Here is a 9,747-nt window from a genome sequence, read left to right on the forward strand (position 1 = left end):
TGTCTCTTCCTCTTCTCGTAAGAACATCAGTCCTATCTGATGAGGCCCTGATGTCACTTAACTTTAATTATCCCCTTAAAGGCCCCATCCTCAAATACAGTCACATTGGGTGTCAAGAGTTTCAACACACGAATTTGAGAGGTACACAATTCAGTCCCTCACAGAGTGGCTGAAGATAAATGGTTCAGAGATGTCCCCAAGTGGAACAAGCAAAAGAGCAAAAGGGATCTTGGTCACCTCAGCTTAAAAGGATGATACCCTATGGACATGGTGGTCGGACATCCTGTGCTCATACAACCAATGTTTATTGAGCACCTAGCATATCCCAGAATCTGAGCTAGGTGCTGCAGCTAATGTGGTGAGCAAGAGGTGCTTCCTTCTCTTGCAGTCAAGAATGTCCAGGAGAAAGTGCAGGACACCATGAGAACACACCGCAGCATTTCCAGTCCTTCCCTGAAGAACCCCAGAAGGCTTCTCTGAGGAAGAAGCATTTAAGCTGAGACTCAGTAAATGATAATCATTTTCCCAGGCTAAGGCAGTATGGGTGGCAGTAAAGAGGTATTCCCAGCTGTGGGGACAAAAATCTGTGCAAAGACCTTGAGACAAGGAGCATGGCACATCAGAACAGAAAGGTCAACGTGTCTGGAGGAAACCCCTTTCTTCCCAGCCCGCAGCAGCAGCAGGGCATCACGGGCACCCGCCCCGTAGGTCAGGCGCTAGATGTTACTGATATTTTCACTAGCCAAGATTCAGGCTTTACTTTCTAAAATACTCTCAGGCCCTGAAAGGCTAAGACAACTAGAGTGAGAAGCATCCTCTCACCTCTGGGAGGTCGGCAGAATCTTCCCAGACAGGACCTTGCTACCTGGACCTGGGGAGGTGGCATCTTGAAGCTCCCAAAGTGACTCCCAAAACACCTGCTTTGAAAGGCCAGATGTGGTCAGGTGATTGGCTCTTAGAAAGGCAGGTACAGCGGCCTGACCACACCTTCAGTGGCATCCCAGAACTCCAGGACACAGCTCCCAAGTCATAGATACATGTTTTTATACATAAATAGTACAATGAATAAAAACAGGGACACTGGAGGCAGAAATACCAAGACCTGAGTCCTGCTTCTGCCTCTTCTGGCAGTGTGACCTCGGGAAAGTTGCCCACCTTGCTAAGCCTCAGTCTCCCCATCTACAAAATGGGAATTCATTCCACAAATATTAAGCTGCCTTTTGTGTGGCAGGTGCTGTGCTAGATGCCCATAATACAGTAACTAACCCAACAGAAATGGGCCACTTTCAGTCCAGCAAGAGAGGACACCATAACATGTGATCAGAACAATGATGGAAACACACAGGATGGAGAGAACAGGGTAGGGGTGGAGGCCCATATTCACAGGGTACCAGGGAAAGCTTCTCTGTGGAGGTGACATTTAAGCCAAGATCAAAAGATGAATAACTCCCAGGGTGTTTGTGAGAACTAAATAAAATAATGTCCATAAAGCACCAACCACAGTGCCTGGCATATAGGCAGAGCTCAAAAAGTACCAACTTTATCATCAGCCACTAAAACAAGCTCCTTCATAGTAAGAAGCAGATCTGTGCTGTTTGCCGAAATTGTGCCTGGCACATACAGAGTTGACTAAATTAATGAATTTCATGTCTTCTTATGTTGTCATGTTGCTGGTAAGGTATCACTCATTCATTTCTGAAGGACAGTTTTATCAGGTATCATACCTATAGTCAACAAAAATATATTGTATACTTAAATCTGTTAGGAGGATAGATCTCGTGGTAAGTGTTCTTATCATAATAAAAGAGCTTACTAAATTCATTTACAATAGTAATGGTAATAGTAGTAGTAATGAGAGTAATATTGGTTAATAGTATTAGTCATAGGAGTAGTAATTGTAGCAGAAGTAATAATAGGGGTAGGAATATCAGCAACTCCTGATACTGCTGACCCTCTCAGCAGAGGTGCTGTGTCGCAATGGAAAGAATGTGAATATCAGGCAGAGCCACACTTGACACCTGGCCCAGCTACATGGTTTCTGTAAAGGAAATGAACTCAGTTTCCTCATCCGTACAGCTGTGTAACAATGTATCTCACAGGGCTGCTGTAGGAATCAGGAGTCATCTGTATGGTGACTCAGGCAGTGTAGGTCCACGACACATAGTGGTTCTCAAGATGGCAACATCCATCCCTGATAACTGAGACTGAGCTCCGGGCATCTGACACTCAACTACCTTCTCTGGGGAGAGACTGGGAAGCCACACGGGTATGTGTGGGTCAGGTTTGCAGCTTCCAACAGCTAATGCTCATCAGGCAGCCACTGCCTATCTGGGTTGGGGTAGCTCAGTTCACTTATCACACTCAGACTTCTGTGGTCTAGGAAATAGACCTCCTGGAAAATTACTGGATTGAACTAAATGAGGTAAAAGTTTTTGACTGAAATCCCAGTGGGCAAGAAATGGTTCTGACATATTTAACTTGAAAAAAATTCACATCAATCAATAAGAAAAAGTGAAACAGCTCAGTTGTGAAATGGGCAGTCTATAAAAGGCAACTTATACACAAGAGTAAGGAGCAGCTAACATGAAAACCCAGCAACCATCATGAGACCAGAATTTAAAGCAATGAGAAACCCTTTCAGATTCAAAGTATCCAGGGTGAGGCAGAGTGTGGAGAAATGGGTACATACATATACTGTTCCTGGAAATTAAAAATGGTAGCTTTAGGAAGGGCAATTTGACAGCATCTATTAAAATTTGAAATGAGGATATTATTTTTGCCACAGCTGAGTATCCTAGAGAAATATTTTTATGCAGGGCCAACAAGGCATAAATAGGTATAGTCACTGAAAACATCATTTATAATAGAGAAAATATGGGAACAACCTAAATGTCTATAGTTACAGGAATGACTAAATTAAAATAACAATCTATTATGGAATACTATGGAGCAGATAAAAAGAATGAGCTAGATCTAGATGAATGATCATAGACAGAAGATGTCTGAGACATCATACTAAGTGAAATAAGAGTATTGTAAAACAATATGCACAGTATGATCCCATTTGTTTTGGAACAAACAAAATAAAACAAGTATTTCTACAAGAATGTGTGAATGTACATGCATGCATATGCTCATATACATGTGCATGTGTGTGTGCAAATACATAGAGAATGATTGAAAGAAAACATGTTTATCTGATAATAATTGTTACATCTGGGGAGAAAAAGGAATGGATTGAGAGGGATTTCAAGTGGAACTTTATTATTAGTCATGTAAGAGAAGACACAGTATATAAAATAAATAACAGGATTGTTATTCAAATTATATTAAGATTTCCTCTGAGCTGATAAAAAGACAAAGCCCTCTAGAAAAAAAAATGATGAAAAACATGAACAAGAATTTCACAGGAGAAAATTCGAACAACAAATAAACATATAAAAGATGCTCAACTTCATTTGTAATCATAAAAATGCAAATTAAAATCACAGTGAGATATCAATTCCTACCAGATGGACCAAAATTTTAAAGCAAAACATTAGCAAAGGCTAGCAAGAATGTATAATAACAGGAGTTCTCATACACTGTTGGTGGGGTATAAATTGGTACAACCACTTTTGAAAACAGGCTGTATTTATCTCTCAAGTTTTATATAAGAAAATCCCATGAGCCAGCAGTCATACTCCCAAGCACATCCCTAGATAAATCCTTGAACAAGTGTTCTGGGAGAAATAAATAAGAATGTTCATAGTCCCCCAAAGTCTGGAAACCCATCCCCAACAGAATGGATAAATAATCTAGCCAGTTCGTACAATACTACACCAGACAGCAGTAAAATTAACAGAACATTATCACAAAATTCAGGATGGTGCTAATTTTGGAAAAGGAAGAAAATTGTAATTGAGGAGGAGAACCTAGGAAGTTCTGAAGAACCTGGGTGTTTATTTTGTTATTTTTTTAAGTTCTGTGCATGCGCTCTATACACTAGTTTAATTTGTGTGGTTAAAAATAAGAAAAAATGATGAAGGAAGAAAAAGAAGAGAGAATCCTCAGTCCAGTGGTTCCATATGCTTCTCTGCACCCAGGAGAGGTCATGGGGTTTCCCGACTCACCTAAGGATCCTACAGAGAGGCCCTCAGGTTGGCCAACTACTCCGGGAGTCAGTGTGATGACGGTGGCAGGAGCGAGCAGAGGACAGGCCGGCGGGGAGCCTCCTCTGGTCTCCTCCTCTAAGACTTCGGCTGCTGTGGTTTCACAGTGAAGAAGGAAGCCCATTCTCTTCACCACTAGAAAGGCCTTCACACGTATGTGATCCAACCTCTTTGCCTCATAGAGACCTGAGAGAATGTGTCAATACAGCTGGCTAGTCTAGACCAATGGTTCTCAACCTTCCTGCCCAACCATGACCCACACAGCAAATGATATCCACATGAGCATCTTGATATGGACACATATGGTCTATGGTCAGAGCAGCACATACAAGACAGACGGTGGGTTATGTGCAACCCCTACAGGGAAGATTAAAGGTCAGCAATGGGACAAGAACCCACATCTCCTGACAGAAGCCAGTCTTGTTCACAGAACAAGCTCCTGACACACAGAGTTGAGGCTCAGTAAATACTCACTGAATTAATTTTTATTCCATCTAACTTATTTCAACAAACTCCCTCTGCCTTTAAACTGAAGGAGAAAAAGAAATGCTTAAATCCACAGTAAGTGTGGAAAGTATTCCAGAGTTCCAGAAAGTGCTGTTGCTGAGGATGAAATGGGGAAGCAGCTGGCAGGCAGCCACAGCCCATCCGGAAGCTGCTCACCTTTAGAAAGTCACTCCTTTGTGGCATCTTTAGTCTTACGCAGCTGCCCAGACCTCCTCTCTCTACTGCCTGACTTCCTCAGTGTCCAAAATGGCTGCTCCAACCCTGAATCTATGTGACATTCAAGTTCAACCGCCACCACCAACTGGGAATTTTTCTGACTCTCAGTTCAAATTCCACAAGCGAAGCTAATTGTCCAAACCCATCCAAGCCACACGAGTGATAGGTGGTGGGCCAGACTATACATTGGCTGTCCCTGGGTCACATGGCCACTTTTAGTCCAATCAGCCATGGCAGGGAAGAGAAGGGGCGGGGTCATCTACTACAAATGATGATAGTTTATGGTGACAGGAGCTGTGCAGAGCAAAGTTGCCTGCAGAAAAGGTTTGAATGGCAGGTGGTAATTAACATCTCCACTCCTTTAAACTAGGATCCCTGAAGAATGAAATGTTCTCTCTCAGGGAACCTTTCTAGGATCTGAGCAAGAGGATTGGAAATGTGGTTGGCATGAGTGTCATTTAGAACACAAATCTCAAGCTAGAAGAAGGAAGGGGACAAGAACTGAGAGTAAGGCTATAGAACCAAGGCAGACAGCAGTCAATCCCCAGCTCTGCCACTTACTGTGTGTCCTTGAGCAAGTTACTAATATCTCTGAGCTTCATTTCCTCAATGTAATCAATCACAGAACCTACCTCATAGAATTGTGAGGATTAAATGTGATGGGAGATGATGTAGTGTTAACAAAGTAACCAGAACAAAGTAAATACTTAATAAATGTCAGTTTGTTCTTCAGACAGAGAAACCTCATCAACAGACACCTGGCCACAACTTTTGAGCACCTGGATGCAGGAGTTCCTGAAGTCATTTGCCCTGGCCTTTTTAGATAAATAAACAAATAAACTCCCTTGTGTTTGCACAAGCCTGTTTGAACTGGTTCCATTCCACTTACAGCCAGAAAGTGTTCTGATTAAAAACACTATAAAAACGTTACTCTCACTCACTTGCTTTCAGATCATCTTCCTTGCAGAGAAAGCAAGCCATGGATGCACAGCCAGTCACGGGATTACACATAACCCAGAGTCTGTCTTGTCTGTGCTATGATCATAGGCTGGCTATGTCCCTAACAAGGTATTCATGTGGGTGCCATTTGCCTTGTGGGTCATGGTGCAGGCAGGGAGACTGAGAACCTCTGGTCTACACTGACCTGGTGACACCTCTCCCAGGAATGACATGACATATTAGGTTCACCAACCCAAATCTGCCTCCTCTCAGCCAGGCCCCAGCCCAGCCCTTAAGGGTGTGTCTGAAGTACTGGGGTCTACACACACACACACAACACACACACACACACTCCCAAGACCACTGGGCATTTCTGACAACACCAATCTAAGGGCAGAGCCTGGGGTCCCAACTCAGGCCATCTGGACACCACAGGATCATGCTATTGCTCATTTAATTACCCATTCTTCTTCCAAACGCACATCTCCTCTTTGTGCCAGGCATAGGGGGCACAGAATGAATGCCCACCATCCATGGAATGAGAACTCACAGCCTAGCAGAGCAAGCAGCCAGGAAAATAAGCAGCATTATGTGATATGGTAGGTGCCAGAAGAGAAGAACAGACACAGGTCTACATTTTCAGAAGCAATGCCAGGACTCCTGGCCTCCTAACCAGAGCATCGCTCATGGAGACACGATCAGGAATGTGGAGACTGTGGAGACTGAGAGGGACCGAGAGTGGCCAGCAAGGAGAATAGTTACAGACAAGGGCATGGCTAGAAACAGGATGTGGTCAAGGATGGGAATGGGGGTCAATGTGGACGTCATCAGTGTTTTGCAGAAACACTCCATTTCTCTACCTTCTGGTCATGTGGTAGGATTGCATTTCCTTTCATATTAGTTGTGGCCTTTTGACTTGCATTAGCCACGATGTGTGGACAAAAGTGACAAATGTCACTTCTGAGCGGGCATCTTGAGATATTCCAGATGGTGGGGCCTCTGTGCACCAGGGATCCTGAGTAAGAAGGAACCTGTGAAAGACATAGAGCATGAGGGAGAAAGAAACCTTTGTGGTTATGAGCCCAAGACTGAGATGTGGGGGAGTTGGTTACTGCAGCGTTACACAGAATGCCTTGATCATACAGTCAGGGAGAGTACTGAGGGTGGGGACAGCACTGATCATGGATGAGAAAGGGAAGGACTGGGATCATCCTTCCCAGGTCTGCCCCTCTTCTTTTCACCCCTCCAAGTCTAGCCCCATAGTGTTGCTGCCTGAGCCACAGCCATAGTCCAGGCCCCTGACACTAAAGCAGACAGACAGAAAAGACACCAGCTCTTTGCATCTCCATTCCAGGAATTTCACTTGATTTCCCTGGTAGGGGTCTGAGGAGAGCTCTCTCATTCTCTTTATTACATTTGGATGATTCCTCATCCCCTCCAAGGAGTTGCATTTATCCTGAACTCTATCAGCTCTACTGAGCACACATAAGCCAGGAGCTTCAGAAAGAGACTCTGCAGAGAAGAAAGTCAAAGTTAGGTTCCTTGGGCACAGAAGGGGTCTCTGGGAATGGAGCCCCCAGGATGGTATCCTCCAAATCAACAGGCTGTGCAGGGGATCCAGGCTCCCTGCAGTTAACTCACAGCATTGGTAATTCTGCCTCCTGGGATCCACAGGGACTATTTTTCAGCAAATCTAAGATGCCATCGATTGTACAATACATGTTTATGTACCATTAAGAAAGAAAAAACATTGCCAATTAAATCAGGACATGAGGCTTTATTATCACTTAGAATTTTTATTTTATATGTATTGAAAGGACTTATTTAGACATAGATTTTTATCATATATCACTATTGTGCACATATAAAATGAAAACAATCAACAAAATAAATCGGTCAGGTTATATTAAAACATCTTCACATCCTTTGAATCTCTTTTTGATTCAGAGTCATTGATTTTTGGGTTTTCACACAGTATCATCTTCTGGGACATCAAAAGTGTAGGTGATGTAACATTTCTTGAAAGACCATTCCACCCTGTCCCAGAGATTTTATTTCAGCATTCATTCTTCAAGTTTTGATGCTGGCACTTCTTTTTTTTTAATCTTTCCAGAAGGTATCAGGTAATGACAACTGTGTCACAGTGCCACCAGGCAACAAAGAATGTGAGATGCCACTGATTATAAGATAAAACCTGATTTCAGAAATGTTAAGAGTGTGGAGGGGGAGATATGTGTCTTTGAATCAGTGGAATCTGCACCAGCCTTCCCTGATTCTGTTTCTTTGGTCAGAAAGGTGTTGGTTCAAATCACACCACTCCACCTCCTATTGTGTGATGTATTAATCAAGGTAGCCAGGGGTCTGCTGCAGTAACAAACAATCCCCAAATCTCAGTGGCTTAATACAATAAAAGTCTGTTTGCTGCAAATCTACTCAAGGTCAGGATGACACGGCAGGACAGCTATCTTTCTTGTGCTGACTGTTAAGAACTTGTGGGTCCCCCACCTCAGCAAGGCCTCTGCACTTCCACCTGGATTGGGGGTGGGGGCACAGAGAGACTGTAATTATGGCAGGACTTCCACCTTCTTGGAAGTGACATCCATCTCTTCCACCCACATTGCCTTGGCTGGTACTAGTCATGTGACCCCGCCTAACTCCAAGGGGCTGGGAAATGGATTTTTCTGGGTACTCAGGAAGGAGAAAGAAACAAAGTATTCATGCCGATTCTACAGTCAGCACAGTGGCCCTAGGCGGCTTACTAAACCTCTCTCTCTGAGCCTTCCTTTCTGGTCCAAAGGAGGGTCATGAAGGTGCCTGTTTCTTTGGGCTGCTGGGAAGGATGACACATAGGACACACTCTGCACTGTGCCTGGCACATGGCAAGCACTCTGTGAATACAGCTGTGATGCATCACAGACTCCCAAAATCATACAGGACACCCCTCCCCCCGGAAATGACTATTCTTGCCCCCTCACACTTCTCTCGGGGGAGGAGTCTAGCACCCTCTTCTCCTTCTCATGACCTTCAGGCCCCTCTTCATTCAGGTCTCTCCCCAGAAGAGACCCTCATAAGAACTAATCAATCCTCCTCCATGTCTCTGCTACCTGACAGCCCTGAGTTCTGATCCCAACACCTCCAAATACTTGCTGTGTGACCTCTGCCAAGGGCACAGCCCTCTCTGGGCCTCGGCTTCTTCATCCATAAAATAGTCACAGCAGAGTTCCCCACCTTGAATGTACCTTAGGCCAGGAGGTAACACCAGTGAGGGACCAGGACCAGAAAGAGTCTGTGAGAATGTGGGGGCACACACCCTAGGAGGATCACTTCTCACTCCAGCCCTCTGGTACCAGGCATGGGGTTGAGGAGGGGAGGGGGAAAGGGGAGGATATTGCCAGAGCTCTCTGTTTTTCAAGAAAAGGTAAAAATCGCATTTTTGTGTGAAATCTGCCAGCTTTTTAACATTGACAACTACTTCTTAGAGAAAAAAATTAATTCTATGCCTCCCAAACAAAACTTGTCCATGGAGGCGGTTTGGCAAATTCACAAGCTCTAACTCTACCTTGGGTCTGTGAGAAGCTGGAGGTAGGATATTTTCCCTTTTAATAAATGTTCCTGGGCCCAAAGACCTTGCTATTTGCTGTCTAAGGAGAGGAGATGCTACACCCAGGAAGCAGTCTCTCCCGGAGGGCCCCGGGACAGCTGGAGTGGCTGATCCTGGCGGGGAGCAGTGGGGGGAGCTGGACTTGGTGAGTTTGTCAGCTAATTTGATCAAAAACGACTCAACATCAGCGAATAAACCTCTATCAGGGTCAGCACCAGGCCCGGCTTGGGACACACAGAGGAATCAGGTCCAAGCCTTGCCCTCGGGAAGCTCTCCCACACCTGAGACAAACAGGAAATCAGGCCACTCAACAGCTGACGCGGGGTGCAGGGG

General features: G+C 44.5%; 1 long non-coding RNA gene across 1 annotated transcript in view; it reads right to left on the reverse strand.

Moving 5' to 3' along the window:
* Positions 1-3,251: 3,251 nt before the first annotated feature.
* LOC118928064 (uncharacterized) overlaps positions 3,252-9,747 on the reverse strand; it is a 59,901-nt gene continuing 53,405 nt past the window's right edge. Inside the window, exon 3 of the long non-coding RNA XR_008992151.1 lies at positions 3,252-6,844. This is a non-coding gene — a long non-coding RNA (uncharacterized LOC118928064). The remainder of the gene's footprint in view (positions 6,845-9,747) is intronic.

Source organism: Manis pentadactyla, chromosome 10 (assembly GCF_030020395.1).
Source record: "Manis pentadactyla isolate mManPen7 chromosome 10, mManPen7.hap1, whole genome shotgun sequence".
NCBI lineage: Eukaryota > Metazoa > Chordata > Mammalia > Pholidota > Manidae > Manis > Manis pentadactyla.